The sequence below is a fragment of the Clupea harengus genome, chromosome 24, assembly GCF_900700415.2.
Source record: "Clupea harengus chromosome 24, Ch_v2.0.2, whole genome shotgun sequence".
Classification (NCBI taxonomy): Eukaryota; Metazoa; Chordata; class Actinopteri; order Clupeiformes; family Clupeidae; genus Clupea; species Clupea harengus.
Window position 1 is genome coordinate 8,016,897 of NC_045175.1, and position 18,975 is coordinate 8,035,871.

The 18,975-nt window shown below is 43.4% G+C and overlaps 1 protein-coding gene across 1 annotated transcript in view; it reads left to right on the forward strand.

Moving 5' to 3' along the window:
- Positions 1-18,975, forward strand: part of LOC105893867 (egl nine homolog 1-like) — a 33,370-nt gene that overhangs the window by 2,049 nt on the left and 12,346 nt on the right. The window lies entirely within an intron of this gene.

Here is an 18,975-nt window from a genome sequence, read left to right on the forward strand (position 1 = left end):
GAGGTGGGGGTGCTCATAATGACATAATTCCAACCCCTTAGGTTAGATTTCTGTCTATAGAACATCTATTACAGTTTCAGGGAATGGTGATTTCTCACCACTTGTTTTTAGCATGTTTTTAACACTTAAGCATGTTTTTAACACTTTAGTTTTAAAGCACTGCCCAATCCCAGTAATCTGTGACTGTAACCTATGAAATTTGATGCTTTTATATTTGGATTACCCCCGTCGTCATAGCAACGGCAGATGCAATAGGCCAGTGACAGGTAGGATGATGTAAAATCCCACCTGTGCCCCCAGCACTTTTCAAACTAACACGACTCCTGTGTGCTGTTTTAAACACGACTGAGTAAAGTACAACAAAAGTAAGGCATGTGTATGAATACTGATTTTTGCATTCAAATGAACACTCTTAAGCACCGTATATCGTTCACTTTAATCTAAGACGAAATGAGAGGTCACTGGGCCTCGGTCGCCTTAGTCTTAGTCAACAGCACTATTGCCTGCTTTGAAACCTCAGCACAGCGTGACCTTGTGACCTCACGACCTCGAATGTGTAGCATACCAGGAGGCCTGTAAATTCAAATTGAAACAAACACCCTCCATGTAAGTTTTGCAGTGGTTGTAGTAAAAAATCTGTAAAATCGAGAGTACCTAATGTATTCATGTAGCAAAAAAGAACAAGTGTGTGTGTTTCATTTTGTCCAGTCCATCTAATGTTTTAGTGCACACAACCTGACGAGTGTGGTGTGATCTTTAGTTGAGTAAGAGCATTCATAAATCAGTGTCGACAGAATAGTCCTTTTAAAATGCCACAAATACCAAGCATGGATGTTTTGCATAATTGTTCAAACCTCCGTTTGAAATGGAGATAAAGAAAAAGAGAACAGTCTTTAAAATAATATTTGATAAAAGTAAACAGGTGTTGTGGAAGGTTATGTGAACCTGTTGGCAAATATTTAGTTCTACAAATCCTCTGAATTCATACTTTATCAATCTTGGTTACCAACATTCACTGAAAACCCACTTTTAGCTTTTGACTGTAACGTTCTCCAGGACTAAGGTCTATGGTATCCCCTCGAAAAACAAGCTATGCTGTTTTTTTTTAATGTCTGACTCGGTAGTAAGTAGGGCATCAAACAACACTGCTTCAGTAGTTAAGGGAAGTCCTTTTTTAGCCTCTATTCCCTATCTGATATTAACAAAAATAATGTGATGGTGTAGAAAGCACATGCAGTATTTGACAGTGCTGAAAGCAGTTTAATAATCATTTAAAAGAAATGTTGCTGTTGTGTGTGTGTATGCGCGTGCGGGCGCACACGTGTGTGATCGCTTGTTTTTATGAATGTGTGCAGGTACATGCATATCTATGTCCTTTGTGTTTGTGTGCATTCATAAATCTTGCGTGTGTGTGTGCGTTTGTGCGTACGTGTGTGTATGGCGTACGTGTGTGTGTGGTTGGGTGGGTGTGTCAGCTGTTTGATTGAATGGCGTTGTGCTCTCCTCATGTTACTTCTGCCCTCCACGCTCGTTCCCAGCTGAAGGTCTTCCACACACGCACGTATACACACACACTCTCTCACACACACATGTACACACATATACACACACACGTACACACACACACACACACACACACACATACACACAGTACCGTTCAAAGGTTTAAGGCATTTGTGGAAAAAAAATGCTGTAATGTGGGGATGCTTTCAAAAATAATGACTTTCATATTTTTTATTTATCAAATACAGTTTTTCAGTGGATTTAGACTGTCTTGATGCTTTCTGTGCGTTTCTTCATGTAATGCCAAGTTACACCGGTTTCTGCCAGTTCTGAACTGATGACCTTTAGTTTTTCAATCTACAATGTCATCTGGTACTGTGTTACTTTCTTTCTTGGCATATAAATGTCTCACTGGAAAACTTTACATTTTTTCAAAAAGAGTGTTTGAAAATGTAAAATATGATTGACGCACTAATGCTAATAACGATAGACAGTATTGTGCTTGTGTACCCCCCATCCAAAACACACACACACACACACATGCCTACAGCGTGCACACACACACACACACACACACACACACACACACACACACACACACACACACACACACACCACACACACACACCCACACATGCCTGCCCACTGCGTGCATACACACACACACACACACATGCCCACTGCGTGCACACACACACACACACACACACACACACACACACACATGCCTTCCCACTGCAGACAGCATTCTGTCCAATGTTGTTGCCTGCTTTGCAGCTACACCATGCCGACTTCTGTGCACGCCGTGCTGGGCACATCTTGCATGCTCCTCTGCTGGACTGTCTGTTCAGACCAGTGGCTTGGAATAGCTGAAGCTGGTATTTGGCAGTGTCCGGTGTTTGCAAATAGCCTACTGCTATGTTTTTGCTTCATCCAAGACGGGTATCGGGCTTTGCTGGTATTTAGCTCAAGTTCACAATACAAAATACCAGTAGTACCAGCTGGTTGGGAAATTAAACTGAATGAACCCTTAAGGGTTGCACAGGATCATCAGCTCATATTGGGTAAAACACTGCACAGGATGAAGGGACGTGTCAGCCCATAGCCTCATTAACTTCAGCAATGCAAATGTTTTATACAATGATGATGTAGCGAAAGAGCGTGATTGGTCCACAGTGTTAGGTTGGTTGTGTCGTTGTGTTTCAGGATGAGCTGATGGGGGTTCGTGTTCCTTGATTGGGACCGTCGAGCTCTTCCTGGCTCAGTTCTAGTCGTGTCCCCTTCCAGTGGTCATTTTAAAGTAACACTATGCAACAGTTTGATACCAGTTAGTGTGTTGGCAAGCTTCTATCAGTGTCAACTAGGCTGCCGGGGGTGTTTGTAAGGTTTTTGCATGCCTTTTAGGTCGTTAGCGTGCTAGTTTTGGAACAGAACTCTGTATTGCTGCTTTAATATCTTAAATGTATCCCATAGTGTAGTGGATGTGAAATTCCCGTGTGAAAGGGCTTTGTGTTAGGATGGGGAGGGGTGTTAACACGTTCAAGGCATTGCTCCCCCCCATGCATGCCTTTTGATACCACAATGATAAATGTGGTAAATTAATAATAATAATAATAATAATAAAATAAATTAATGTGATTTGTTAATGGCCATTTATCTGTTAATATGAATGGAGTAATTATGAGTTAAAAAACAACTTTTCACAGTATGTTTATGTGATATGTGACATTTGCCCTTTTTAGAGAAAAGGGCAAATGTGACCTGCACACTACTTGCATATTATTGGACCTACACTACAGAGTTCAGACAAATAAACGTGGCTTTAGAATTTAGAACCGCTGGTAAGTTTTCGAAAATAGCACCGCGTGTCAGAAGCACAGAAGTGCCCAGCTCCTGCGGGGGGACAGAAAGACTTATTCTGATCGCCCAGGTGACCCTTTCCACATCCCATGGCGTGTGTGTGTCTCTCTGTTTGTGTTTGTGTGGTGTGTGTGTGTGTGTGTGTGTGTTTTATGTGTCAACTGTGTATTCACCTGTGGTCTATGAGACAGGAAGTGCTTTGTGAGCACACCACACACCAAGGAAGGAAGGAGAATTAAAGAAAGGGAAACAGATACTTTGTGTGTGTGTGTGTGTGTGTGTGTGTGTGTGTGTGTGTGTGTGTGAGAGAGAGAGAGAATCAGGTGCAGGCATGCTCTTCCCCTTGCAGACCAAATTCACACACCCATTGTAACCAGTTTTACCACAGTTAGAAAGATGATTGCTACAGAGAACTGTGTGTTTGTATAATGCAGTCCCTCCAGGATTTTGCCGTCTTGCAATTTCTCAAATTCATGGAAATTCAAGGATTTCCCACAATTGCAGTTGCGGGTTGCATTTTTTTCTAATTCTCTCATTTAGATTATTCCAAGGATCATGGGAAAAAAGCAAATATTTATCTCCTCGTCAAACAAGAAATTATCTTGTCAGTTACCGAAGGCTTGGACATGATAATCTTCCAGTTGGAGAATTACTGACTTTTCAAAGCAAATTGCAACTGAGAGTTGTGAAGCCTTTGAAGGAAGCAAACGTAAACCAATCGCGGTTTGTAAGCAGCGTGAACCACCTTATCTGCCTACCAAGAATTGTTCTGAACTGCTGTTGACGTGCAAATCTCAGGTACGCATTAATGTTAGTTATCTCCCACTGACAAACATTAGCATTAGCTAGCTTCACGGCTAATTTAAGCACCTTATAGGCCGAGAATGTGCAGAATATGACGGGGAGAAAATTATAAGGTCGGCCATTGTTCAGTTGGCACAACTACCTTACTGTTTCACGAATAAACCAACAAATCAAGTTAGCCTCCAACTAATGTTAACGTAATTTTGCTGTTGAATGTAAGCTATGTGGTGACGGATTTATTTATTTTTTAGTCAGGGCTTCAGCGGTCTGGGGAACGTCCCTTGATTGAGTGTGGGCAGCAATGCATTCCTCTTTTGGTAGATCGAAGGGCCCCCTTAGCTGAAGTTTTAGGTTCACTTTCCGGACAGTACGCATACTGATAACAAAGCGTTGTAGCGTCATTGTAAGGTTGCCATGATTTCATCAGATTTCCGGGTGTCCCTTGATCATGCAAGGATTCTCCTTACCCACCCAAAGTGCTACCCACCCAAAAGTCACAGACTCCGTTGACAAGGTGTTCATTCTGATAAATAATACACTGTGTTTGCATTGCTGAAGAATAAAACTGAGCGATAACTTTACTATTTCCACATATTCTGGATGATGTTGTATTTCTTCCCACCACAGGGGGCAGTCTGTCCGCCCCCCGTCCCCCTCGTGAAGGCCATGTGTCCTTTTAAGGTGAACATGCCACATTTAGAATCACTTTGAAACACCTGGTAGATGGAGCAGGACGTTTAAAGTGTAGGTTTAAAAGCCATTAGTCTATATGCACATTCTCTCTCTCGCTCTCTGTTTCTCTCGCTCACGCACGCACGCACACACACACACACACACACACACACAAAGGAAGGATACAATGGAATGGCGATAGTGGGGGTTTCTTGAGTTATCTCTTGCCAGGAGTGGTCCTCATGTTACTCACACACACACACACACACACACGCACACACACACACACCTGGGTTGCCAGCTGTGCATTGTCATGGAGAAGGAGCCTGTTTAGACAATAATGCGTCACTGTTTAGCAAATAATTAACTGCACTTGCTGTTCTCGCATAAACGTGTGTGTCTGTGTGAGTGCACGGCCCGCAGATTTAACCAATTATTTTAGCTTAAGTGTGGTATATGTTGCGTAATTTATGGGGTTTTTTTGTGCCGATTTTCTGAGACAGAGTGGGATAGAGAGGGAAAATCAACTGAAAATGAAAGGGTCACTGAACTGAAGCGGTTGAGCGTGATGTGAGTTTACACTGTTTAAGCTGTAAAGCTCCATGACCCCTGAAGGTCAGCGGTCGTCTGACCCCTGAAGGTCAGCGGCCGTTTTACCCCATGGTGAACTCGTTGCTGTCTCGGTATGCATCTCCTTACTCAACGCAAGGTACACACACAAATGTCCCCTCCAATTCTCTCCCTCACACACACACACACATACAGATATCCCCTCAGATTCCCAGACTCATCCTGATGTGTGCTCACACATAGAAACACACACACGGACACACAATGACAGAACCCCTCCTGACCGCAGCCTTGAATTTAACGTAGTGTTACCATGAAGTGGTATCGTTGCGTGGAATCTTATTGGCACAGCATCTGCCCGATATTGATATTGGTGCACCGGGTCACTTGTATTGACCTTTATTGTGGAAACATATAAACAGGATATAAAAAAAGGGCATTCTAGATAAAGTTCTTCAAACAAAAGGAGAACAACACAGGCTGGCCAAACTTTAATTCCAGGAATTATACTTCAGAGGAGCACATTAGACCCTACCTCTCGGGAAGCATCTTGGGAAAGTTGAGAAGGGCAGGGCATCCGACATAAATCAAATTAAAAAAAAGGAGAGCCTTGGGCTTTTCCCATAGTTATTTCCAAGAGCTGTGCATCCAAACAATGTGTTGCTTCTTTGGAAGCACCTTTGAAATCAGGGAAGGGCATCCTCTATCGTTAAAAAAGAAATATAAGTAGTGTGTTTGTGTTGTTGTGTGCTAATGATAGAAGGTTGTGTGTGTGTGTGTGTGTGTGTGTGTGTGTGTGTGTGTGTGTGTGTGTGTGTGTGTCCGTGTCCGTGTCCGTGTCCGTGTGATACACTGTGACTCAACTCGGCCTGTGCCCAAAATGGATACAATTAAGAAATCAGGTTATGGCTTTCCGTAAACGAAAAGGAAGTGCAGGTTTTCCGATATCTAACGCCGAAGCGAAACAAGGCGCCCTGTCTGCACTAATAACAGAAAGTTTAATTTGTGTGATGGTGTGAGTCACCATCTATCCAGTCTTCCTGTGGTTCCCTGAACTCTGTGTGGATTGTGACTCATCCCCCATGATGGCTGAGGGCATCACTCATCAGGCACCAGCAAGGTTATTAGAAGGTTTTCCATTTTTCAAATTCATTTTTAGTTTAATTTGTATTCAATGTAAACTTCCATCCAGTTTTAGTTAGTTTCATCAATGGTTTCATTAATTTCAGTTTAGTTTTTTATTTCATCGACCTATTTCTGTTCAGTTTTAGTGATTTTAGTAAAGGTTAAAGGTCATCAAGGACTAGAGCAACATGAAAAGTAGTAACTAGTAGTAGTAACTCATCATGGGAGATATCAACATTTCAAGACTAAAGTGGCCAGTTGCACACGTTAAAAATGCAGCGTTGTGGTTGGCTGGTGTCTCCATGTGGGCACATATACTGTAGTGTATACAAGCACTTATGCATAACATGCCCTATGTTTGTGTATATGTGTGTGATGGTTATACCATGGTCATGGTTTTGACCTGTGACAAATGTTTAAAAGCAAATACAAATTGCCAAAAAGAAATGGAGTCTGCGAATCGGTTTCACAAAAGATTGTTGATATTTCTACTCCAAAGCCACACAAGTGACACCCTGCTCTTCCATGCTCACTGTGCACAGAACTTTGGGAGTGTGACGCACTTGACGTCTTGAATGGATACCATGTCTGTGTTCTTAAAATGGTAACAACATTTTTTTGCAATCATTATTAGATTCATTTTGTTTTAATTGTACTTGTTGTCCGGGTACATTTTTTTTACTTGATATTTTTATGTCTCCAAACCATTTTTCATTTAAACCTCTAAACTGTTTTCATTTTAGTCTTCCCCTAAGTTATCAAAACATGATAATGTTAGTGATCCTGATGTCTCAGGACTGATGTGGGTTGCATCGCATAAACATGGTCTCATAATGCCTATATCGATTTAATAGGCTACTTGTTTATTAGCACATAGCTCAAAGTCGCTGAAAAGACTTCTGCCCCATATCCATCTAATAACTTCTGCGCTCCATGAGACCGAAGCGATGGTGTAGCATAGCTTAATCCGTTTGAATAAAATCTTTAATTGAATTGAATGGTAGCATCACTCTGTGAGGTCTTTGGTGATTCCCAACCATACTGGTTCATAGAGATACGTCAAATGTGAACAACCGAACTGCTGACAGGCCATTGGCCGTTGTAGCGATGCGTCGTAATACTGTCTGAGAGAACAGGCGGCCTGTTTGGAGCCAGCTGTGGGGGCCTCTCTGTGGGGCCAACTGAAACGACATGCCTCAGTAGCTTCAACTTGTCACACTGGAGCGTGGCGTGCACCCCCACCACAAGCGCACACACTCGTGCCCAAGGTCATGCTAAGGCTTTCACGCATGCACGCACACACACACACACACACTTGCACTCATGCACGTACACACACACACGCACGCACACACACTTGCACTCATGCGCGCACACACACACACACACTTGCACTCATGCACGTACGCAAACACACACACTCACGCTCACACACACACACACACACACACACACACACACACACACACTTGCACTCATGCACGTACGCAAACACTCACACACACACACACATCAAACTGCCACATTTTTGTTTTAGTTAGCTTTTGATTGTTCAATATGCTAGTGTCCATGTGCTTTATGCTACATGTAGATGCTACGTAGTTTAGAGTACAATGCAAAAGAATGTGCGTAACATCTCTTCTGTGCACCTTAGCAGCCAGATTGCAAGTGTGTGTGTGTGTGAGTGTGTGTGTGTGACTGGGTGTGTCTGTGTCTGTGTCTGTGTCTGTGTCTGTGTCTGTGTCTGTGTCTGTGTCTGTGTGTGTTGGAGGACAGTGAGTGATAATGGGGTCATCTCCCTAATGATGGGTTGGGCATAAAGATGATGAGTGCATGACCTGGACATGATGCTTACCTCTCGTCTTCTACATCAATCTATCGTCTCTCTCTTTTCTCTCCTTCCTTCTGTTCATTCCTTTACTTCCTTCTGTACCTCTCATCTTCTCCATCCATCTATCACTTCTCTTATTCTTTCTCTCCTTCCTTCCTTTCAGTCCTTTACTTATCGTCTGTAAGGCGCACTGGGCTATCTTAATAACAAAATCCATCAGATACCACAGGAGTTTAAAGGGCAGTACATGAAAATAGAGGACTTTAAAGGGCAGTACGTGAAAAGAGAGAGAAAACAAATAAGATTGTAAGTGCAGTCACCCTGCATTATTGCACTTAATCCAGGGATCAGATCAGAGTTAGCCATGCTAACCCTCTAGTGATGGGGAAAATGGCAGAAGTTTATGATTCTCAGCATGCAGTTCCCTCATTGCCAGATTCTCTGGTTTGTACCTGTGTTTGTCTGGATCAGGGACGTGAGTAGGACCTCTTGCCTGTCCTTTTCTCTCCTTTTCCTTCTATCTGCAATTTTCTCTCTCTCTCTCCCTCTCCCTCTCTCTTCAGCTGCTCTCTCCCTTGATCTTTCTGTATTTACATTTTACAAGTTTTTTTAGAAGGGGTTTTAAGTTAAGGCTTTCTCCCCCTTGCTCTCTCTCCCTCTTTCTCTTCCTCTCTCTCTCTCTCTCTCTCTCTCTCCTCTCTCATTGGTTGGTCTTGGCTGCCTCCCTGGCCTCCACCTCTGCTGACGTCTGTGCAGAATCCTGCAGCAGGACTCCGGAACCTCAGTCCTCAGTACAGTATCAGAGCCCTGCCAGACTCTGTTGTTTACAGCGCTACGGCCGGAGATACTTTGGCGCTACCTCACACTGTGTGTGTGTGTGTGTGTGTGTGTGTGTGTGTGTGTGTGTGTGTGTGTGTGTGTGTGTGTGTGTGTGTGTGTGTGTGTGTGCGCGCGTGTTGTGTGCGCGCGTGTGTGTGTGTGTTGTAGAGAAAGAGGGAAAAGGGGAGAGAGAGAATGTCAGCGTCTTTGTGTGAAGGTGTGGGTGTGTGTTTGAGAGTGAGTGAGTGAGAGAGAGAGAAGGAAAAGGGTTGAGTGAAAGCTTTAATTTTTTTTAATATGCATTCTTTCATGAGAGAGAGAGTGTGTGTGTGTGTGTGTGTGTGTGTTTGTATGTGAGAGAGAGAGAGGGAACTGGTGCCTGCAGGTGTTTGCATGTGACAAAGGCGAAGAAAGGAGAAGGCTGTGTGTTTCTGAGAAAAGGTGATGCTGAGTAAAATGAGAAGTCAGTCCTCTGACACTGTGCCACGCTGCCTCACCTTGCCTCTCCACCTCCCTTTTCTTCCTCCTCTTTCTCCTCCTTCTCCTCCTTCTCCTTCTCCCTCTCATTCTCCTCCTCCTTTTCCTTTCCTCTTCCCTCTTCTCCCTCCACCTCCACCTCGTCCTCCTTCCTCTCTTACCTACTCCTCTTCCCCCTCGTTCCACTCCTTCCCCTTCTCCACCTCCTCCTCCTCCTCCCTCCTCCACTCTGAGCTGCCTCTGCTGCTGGCTCCGGTCCCCGGCCTCTTTAGCTCACTTCCACTGGAAAGTCCCCCACATCACCAGCCTGGCCTCTCAGTCTCACAGCAGACAGGCTGGGCGGATCTGGAACCAGGGCTGCCCCACTTCGCATTGCTGCTGCTGTTGGCATGCTAAGGCTAGGTGGCTAGCTCTTGCTAATGCCATGTGCCCATCCCAGAGCCAGTGGAGATGCAATATTATTATTATTATTATGATTATAAATCATTTTAAGTAATATAATTTGTAATAATAGTAATAATTGTACATGTGTAATTGTAATTTGTTTTGGACTGCACTGATGCCACAGACATGCATGATGATCAGGGCAAAGGAACAGTAAGGCATTTTCATCAAAGGCCACTACCTGAAACCCTGGCAACCACAAAACAACAGCACAGTTCACACTGAAAGCTGGCTAGCACACAGTATAGCATATAGCTGGCAACTGTTGCTGACATGAGACATAGCGTCTTAAAATATTCATGCAACCAAGGGGGTCATTTGTCATTAGGCAGTAATGTATGACTATCACCTGTTGCCCTTCCTAATGCCCTGTTGGCTTTTGATGCTAATAATGAGGTCGAGGAAATATTTTTTTTTTATTTATATTTGCTCTGCAGCACATATTCACAGGTTTTTTTTTGTTTGTTTTGTTGCAGGGCTTTTCTTTTGTATAACTCAAAGAGCAATTTATAAACTTTACTCATTTAAATTTTGTTAGAAACTTTGTTACATTTACATTTAGTCATTTGGCGACGTTCAAGGGAGAGAACAGTGAAATTGTGTGATAACAAACAATGTTTTTAACTCCTCATTTGGCACTCGAGGTTTCTGTAGCTTTTTTTTTCAGATATAAACATTTAAACCTTTTTCTTTTGCAAATTCTTTTATTGTTTTGCAATTAGATCAAGGTGTTTAAAATCCTGTTATTCATCAGTCACCTCATAATGTCTTTTAACCTTTTACCTTATTTTACATTTGGCCTTTTCTCTTATCGTTATTTTGTTGAAGATTAAAACAGTCTACGTAGAGGTTAAGTGGTCCTTTCACCTAAAAAGTTAGCACCAACGCTGGATTAGGGATGTGAAGTCTTAAAACGGATTAATCGGTAAATATTCTGGAATTTACTTAATGACAAGGAAGAAGTTAAATGTTTAGCCTGACTACTAATGGGCTTAAATGCACTTGTTCGATAACTAAACAGTGTCTCTAGGATACAACCCTCTTTCTTGATCTCATGTTTCGGCGTGAATTTTTAGAGAGATGTAGGCTGCGGTCAAATTACCATTCGGAAGCAATGCAAAATTCCCACGGCATTCTTGTAAAGGTAGTCATCAGTGGATAAGTAGACCAACACCAGTTACGTTTGGTGTGTGTGTGTGTGTGTGTGTGTGTGTGGTTCTATGTGTTATTCAGCTGAAAATACAGTTGCTGTGTAAGCTATGGGATGTATAGATTTACATTAGTATTGGGAGAGAGATTCAATTTGATTAATATAAAGGTGCTTAAATTAGATTTCACTGCGCGCCGTGTTTCATATGAGCCTGAATTTGCTGAAGACGTGCAGTGTGTGTATGTCTAAATATGTTTGTTTGTAAGTGTGTGTGGTGTATGTGTTTGTGTGTCTGAATATGTTTGTTTGTAAGTGTGTGTGGCGCATGTGTGTGTGTATGTCTAAATATGTTTGTTTGTAAGTGTGTTGCATGTGTATGTGTGTGTATGTCTGAATATGTTTGTAAGTAAATATGTCTTTGAGTGTGTGTGTGTGTGTGTGTGTGTGCGCGCGCTGTTGTATGTATTATTCAGCAGTCCAAATCCATGTTAATAAAAACTTGCCACACTTGCCAAATAATTAAGCTCGGAAGAAATACGGAGTGGGCTTGTTGACGTCTAGGTTATGTCTGTCAGAATTGCATGTATGAAAAAAGCCAATGTTTTATCTTTAATGATCGGTATAAAGGCTACAGAACAGATTTACACATGGAAAAGAGAAACCTGTGGAACAGCATGGTTCTTGAGTGGTTTTCTGTTTTTCTGTTCAGTAAGGTTAGAAAATAAAGGTTGTGTTTTTCAGATAGGGATCTGAAACTGTCTTGGTGATATATTGTGCAACAATAAAGCCTTATGGTTTTTGTCTGCGTAGGTGTGTGTGTGTGTGTGTGTGTGTGTGTGTGTGTGTGTGTGTGTGTGCGTGTGCATAAACATTTCCGTATAATGCTTGATTGGTTCAACAGCTCTCATGATGTGTTCTGTAACATCCCTAACACCCCTGATGTTAGTTTTGTACATGACTGCCAAAAAGAAGTGGCGGTCTTGGAGATATATATATATATTTCTCCAAGACACATATATAATGTGTCTTAGACCTATATATGGACCTAGCCTTCTCTGGCAAACTCACCAAGCACCAGGCCTCAGTTGTAAATGTCTGTGAGCTACGAGTTGGTGATTCCGGTGTTTGGCATGTTCAGAAATGGATAGTTTCTGGCCTCCTACCTGAGCAAAGGGCCAGACAGCGGGCGAAATGTAGCTTCATCTCCGATGTATCTGGTCGCATTGCTGTGTCGCGCGGGCGATGTTTTCTGTACCCTTAACTGTATCCCTTATGTTGGAAATGTTATTGGCGGACTCCAATAAAGAATTAAAGTGTGTGTGCTTGTGTGTGTGTGCGTGCGAGCGTGTGAGGTCGGTCGGATACCCTGCAGTCTATTTTCCTTCCCTTAGTCTCTGCCCTCTATCTCTCTTCCTTCCACCCCTCTCTTTCCCTTTCCATCTGTCCCTCGCTCTCTCTCTCTTACTCCCCTCTTTATATTCTCTCTCTGTCATGTCTCTCTCTCTCTCCTCTGCAATGACAAATGTGTTTACTGCAGTTAATAGTAGCACGAGTACAACCAGAGGCCGTGTGTGTGCGTGTGTGTGAGTGTGTCTGAGTGAGTGTGTGTGCACTGCAGCACTGGTGAAGCCTCACGCTCTGCACGTAGCCCCATCATTAACACACAGCCTGTCTGGCCAAAGTCCAACCACACACACACACACACACACATCCATCCAGGCATGCGCACTCACACAGCATAGTGTAAGCCAAGGGTGTGTTGTTGAGAGGGGTTGGGTGTTAACAGTTAGGGCAAAAGTGCAACTTGCAGACGCACAGTCAAGCATACACACATGTGATCTACAGAAAGACACAGGCCTACAGACACACATGGTCTACAAATGCACTCGCTGTCACACACACACACGCACGCACGCACGCGCGCACTCGCTGTCTCTCACACACACACACACACACACACACACAAACGCACTCGCTGTCTCTCACACATACACACACACACACTCAAACTCACACATGAACACACTCACTCACTTACACACTCACACATGAACACACTCACGTACTCTCACACACACACACACATAAACAAACTCACGTACTCACTCACTCACGTACTCTCACACACTCACACACACACACACGAACACATGAACACACTCACATACTCACACACTCACACATGAACACACACACACACTCACGTACTGAGTTGTGGAGGGAGCTTGCTCCGTGCGTAATGAATAAATTAATGCATTTTTCTCCCTTTCGTCCCAGTGACTTTAATTGTGTTGATTAGCAGTGATCGCTCCATTATAAAGTGTGTTAGTTCAGAGGACAGGCCTCTTTTTGCTTGCATTTAGCCTATCAAGTCTTTAAGGGCATTTTTGCCTCTTACTCCTCTTGGTGAAGTTTTTCCCTGAATGTTGATCCCTTCATACTGTTAATAAGCCCCATGCAGATACAGACACACACACACGTAAACACATTCAGTAAACCACATGCTTTTTTCTTAGTACACACAAACGCAAGCACATACACTCCCCCCCCCCCCCCCCCCCCCGCAGTACACACACACTCGCATGCATGCACACACACATCGCTTTTAGTTCTCAAAGGTCGGACAACTATTAGTTGGTTATGTGGCAGAAGAAAACGATGGGGATGTTATTGGCATGCGTTTGCACACACGCATAGAAACCCATTCAGTATTTATTGCTTTTCAACAGTTAATACACACACATACACACTCACAAACACACACACATACACACACACACACACACACACACACTCACTCACTCACACACACACACATAATCGAACACTCACACACTCACATCACATTCACATTCGGCACACACACACACACACACACACATATTCACATTCGGTAATTCTTGCTTTTCTGCAGTGCCCACACATACTTTGCACACACACAGACAGACACACACACACACACACACACACACTTGTGGTGCACATCTTGCATCTATAAGCATGCTGTTATCTCTCCATTCACTGACTTGCTTTTTTGTTGTGACATGATACACACACTTGCACACTCATGAAAAAGTAGACATCATAAGTGCACCTTTGTGTGTGTAACAGGCGGGGGACCCTTGCGTCCGTATTCATAACAATTAGAGTGTGTGTGTGTCTGTGTGTGTGTGTGTGTGTGTGTGTGTGTGTGTGTGCACTGTTATCTTCTCTCCTCTCCTCTCCTCTCCTCTATTCACGGGCTGTTTTCAGACGTGTCTGACTGAAGAGCTCTTGCGTCAGTGCGCCCTGCTGATGACGTTACTCTGTTGTCCTGACCTGTCTCTCTCTCTTTCTCCCTGCCAGTCTTTCTCTTCACTCCCTTCTCCCTTGCGTCATATTTTTTTTTCCTTTTTCAATCTCTCTCTCCTGCTTTCCTTTCCTCTTTCTGTGTTTTTCACTTTTTTTTCTTACCATCATCTTTTTTTTCCTTGCATGCTTGGTTGCGTTTACGCTCTCCCTCCTTGTTTCTCATCCTCTTTCTCTTTCTCTCTCTACTTTCTTTCTCTCTCTCCCTCATTGTTTCTCATCCTCCCTCTCTCTCTCTCCCACCTTCCCTCACTCTCGTTCGGTCCGTGTTTGTGTCATTCCCTCACCACCTTGCACCTGTGAACAGGAAAGCGTTGCTGACAGGATGGAGTGCTGTTGATTAGCGCGGGCGCGCACCATAGCGTGCCAACGCAGCCTGCCGACACGCACGACTCCGACGTCATCTAAATGCCCGTGCTGGGGGGGGGGAGGGGGGGAGAGAAACACACACACCTCGACGTCAACCCGTGTTTGTTTTATTTTTCATCTCTTGCCCCTATGTAGCACATTGTATTGTTCGTCAAAGCACCTCACAAAAAAGGGTAAATGGGGACCTGTTTCTTTCCCGCCGAAGCCTTGTGCTCTCTCTACAGGGTTGGTAAAGCGCTACATAAATGAATACAATTAAAATCGATCTCAGGCACGCCAGTCATGTATTCCTATATCATGAATTTGGTTCGCTGGGAAAATGTACGGTATACTGATGAAACGCACCTGCTCTGTCAGTTGCTGCAGATAAAGATTGTTAATGGTTCATTCCTCGATTCTGGCGAAAGTTTGTTGATATTTGAGCTCAACAGCCCATGAAACTACATCCCTGAAAAACGATGTACCTCCCATCTGTGCTCCTTGAAGAGACATGTTAATTGGCTGGAAGCGTCTACTGCTTGGTCCGAACCACTTCTGTTCGTTTCCCGTTTACGGGGTCAGGTCTAAGAACATTAGTGAAATGTAAAGTATATTATAATCACGGATTGCAACCTTTTAAATGAAGAAATATATCGTCTGGCCTGAGAAAATGGCAGCTCAGTGTGTGGTGTGTGTGTGTGTGTGTGTGTGGGTGGGGCGTTAAATAGCATAGAATAGCATAAATATAACTCTGTGGCTAATTTGTTTTCATCCTGTGTGTCCGTGTGGTGTTACTGTTATTATATTTGTAGGTGGCTTAAAAAGCAGCCGCCGATTGGCTCTGTGATCTTGATGACCTTAGCAGAAACCTTGGGTTGGCGAACAATAATAGCGTGCGGCTGAGAGGATGGAGACTCCCTCCTTCTTGTCTTTTTCTGACATACCGGCCCGCCAAGCATTCCAAAGGCCTCCAGAACCTTCTGCGCGTTTCCCAGTCCAGGATTCTGCCCTTTCGTTTCTATTTATTTATTTATTTATTTAATTAATCCTGGCCCAGGGTGAGCCAGTTAGATAAATTGTCTGCTCGTTTGTGTGTGTGTTAGTTACGGCTGTTGAGTGCGCGCGTGCGTGCGTGCGTGTGCGTGTCCTTTCTCGGCTCACACACACAAACACACTTACTGGTGTGAGCATGATCATTGTTGGATTGTGCATGCATGTTTTAATGTGTGTGTGAAAGCCTACAGATGTGAGTGTGTGTGTGTGTGTGTGTGTGTGTGTGTGTGTGTGTGTGTGTGTGTGTGTGTGTGTGTGCATGCATGTTTTAATGTGTGTGTGAAAGCCTACAGATGTGTTTGTGTGTGTGAATGCATGTTTTAATGTGTGTGTGTGAATGCATGTTTTAATGTGTGTGTGTGTGTGTGTGTGCATTTATGTTTTAATGTGTGTGTGTGTGTGTGTGTGTGTGTGTGTGTGTGTGTGTGTGTGTGAGCGTACAGGTGTGTGTGTGTGTGTGTGTGTGTGTGTGCATGTTTTAATGTGTGTGTATGTGAGCGTACAGATGTGTGTGTGTGTGTGTGTGTGTGTGTGTGTGTGTGTGTGTGTGTGTGTGTGTGCATGCATGTTTTAATGTGTGTGTGTGTGTGTGAGCGTACAGATGTGTGTGTGTGTGTGTGTGTGTGTGTGTGTGTGCATGCATGTTTTAATATGTGTGTGTGTGTGTGTGTGTGTGCGTACAGATGTGTGTTTGCCCCCCCCCCCTGACTCAGTGATACTAACCCACCGGAGGTGGTAAACCAAATCCTGAGAATACATGCTAGATACATAACCCAGCATGAATGCACAGCAAGAGTTTGTGTCTGTGAGAAAAAGAGAGAAGGTGTGTGTGTGTCTGTGAGAAAAAGAGAGAAGGAGTGTGCAGCTGTGTGTGTGTGTGTGTGTGTGTGAGAAATGGGTATATAGTAAAAGTGTGTGTGTGTGAGAGAAATGGGTATACAGTAAGTGTTTGTGGTGTGTGTGTGCAGGAGAGTGGAATTTGCCAGTGGCTTTGCGTGTCTGCATTGTTAAAGCCGCCAGGGTTGCAGGCCGACGTGCTCTCTCTCAGGAAATGACCTGCAGCACAGGCGTGAAGGAGGGACGTGCAGAATATCCTGGTGCTAACAACTCTGTGTGTGTGTGTGAGTGAGACACTGGGGGAGAAACCCTCAAGATGGAAAACCACTTGTGCAACCACTGGTGCAACTCTCCCACACAAATACATACGCATGCACGTTAGGGGTGCAATTTACAACTAGTTTGATAATCAAATCTGTTGTTTATTGAAACTAATAATCGACTCTTCGCATTATGAATGGCACAATTGCTCAATGGCTCTTATTGATCTATTGGCTTTCAAACTTAGCCCAATGTTGTTTTAGGCTTATGCTAACTACCAATGAAGACGATGAAGATGCAAACTTCACTCAGATCAATCTTCAGTCTTTTAATGAATGGTTAGGGCTATATTTCAAAATAGAAAACGTTTCAGCTCATAACGTGAAGTAACATGGCTTTTAACATTAACATTAGTTATGCTAGCTAGCTAACAAACTTAACAAGACTAGTCTTTATCATCCAGAGAGCCAACGTACCAACTCTTCAGACGTTCAAGCATAACTGATGTGCTCCAATGCCAGGCAAAGTCAGCTTTGCAAGTGCTGCCGCTCACAGCCTTCTTGGCAGAGTGAAATGCTGCAACAATTCGAGGTCTTTGGTCGTGAAGGTGTTACAGTCGGTATTGTTCACTCCAGTAAAGTAATGTCTTTTACATGTCTGAGCATTCTGAGTCCGAATGAAAAACACACACAATGACGTCACCAACTAATCGACAATCAAATCTAATATAAACTATTAAACGAATGTGGTCGTCTATTTTAGCAAGCCATGTTGATTATTCGTTGCACCCCTAATGCACACACACAGACTAAAAATCTTATGTCATTCTCTAATTGAAACCCTAGGGACCTAGTTCTAAATATGATAAAACCTCACCCGAAATTCCCCCTCCTTCATAAATAGCCCTTCATAAATAGCCCTTCATAGATAAAAATAGCAACGCACTAAAAGACAACAGATACTTAATAGCCAACTGCCCTGTAAATCCATCGCCGTGTGTACACACACACACACACACACACACACACACACACACACACGCACACACAAATAGACTCTCTCTCACACACACACACACACACACAGTACACAAACACACTGTCATCTCTGGATGGGTTTATTGGTATAAGAGTTCACACGTCCTGGAGACAGAATGCATGATGGGATACGCTGCTATTGTTGTTAATGGGACTGGAAGGTTTTTCTTCCGTGTGTGTGTGTGTCTGTGTGTGTGCGCCTTCCTTGTACACACAGGATCCTAAGGTGATTAGTATTTGCCAGTAAGAGGATGTTTGCTGATCACAATGCCAAGAAGAAGAAAAAAAAACCTGCTACTATAAAATAGCTTTCTATTTATTCCTTCTCAATACCCCCCGAGAGTTGATGAGTAACAGCATTGTTGAATCTTAGAGGTCAAAAATAATATAAGGCGAAGGAAGAAGTGCGTGTGTGCGTCCGTTTTTGTGCGTGTGCGCTAGGTGTGATGGAGTGAGAAAAAAGAGCGTATTAAGCGTCATCTGGTAGACAGTAAAGTTTTAGTCGTGGCAAATTTTTAAATGTGTGTGTTGTTGTTGTTAACCATAACATGATGTGACTCCTGCCGTCTAGTAAGATGGTACAGAAATAGGGGCGGTTAAAATAATACCCTGAAATATTGTGTCCTTGAGAAACTGAGGTATAAGAAAGGTCGTGTTTCTTTGGTTACTCTTTCTAGATGGACCCAAGTGTTGCATTAGTGTTCTAAAGCCCCAGTCAGCTGATGGCATTTTGTAAGAGAGATGTTGTGAGACTTTTTGAAACCAGAATGTGTTTGTGTGCGTGCGTGTGTGTGTGTGTGTGTGTGTGTGTGTGAGAAAGGTGGCTTATGTTTATG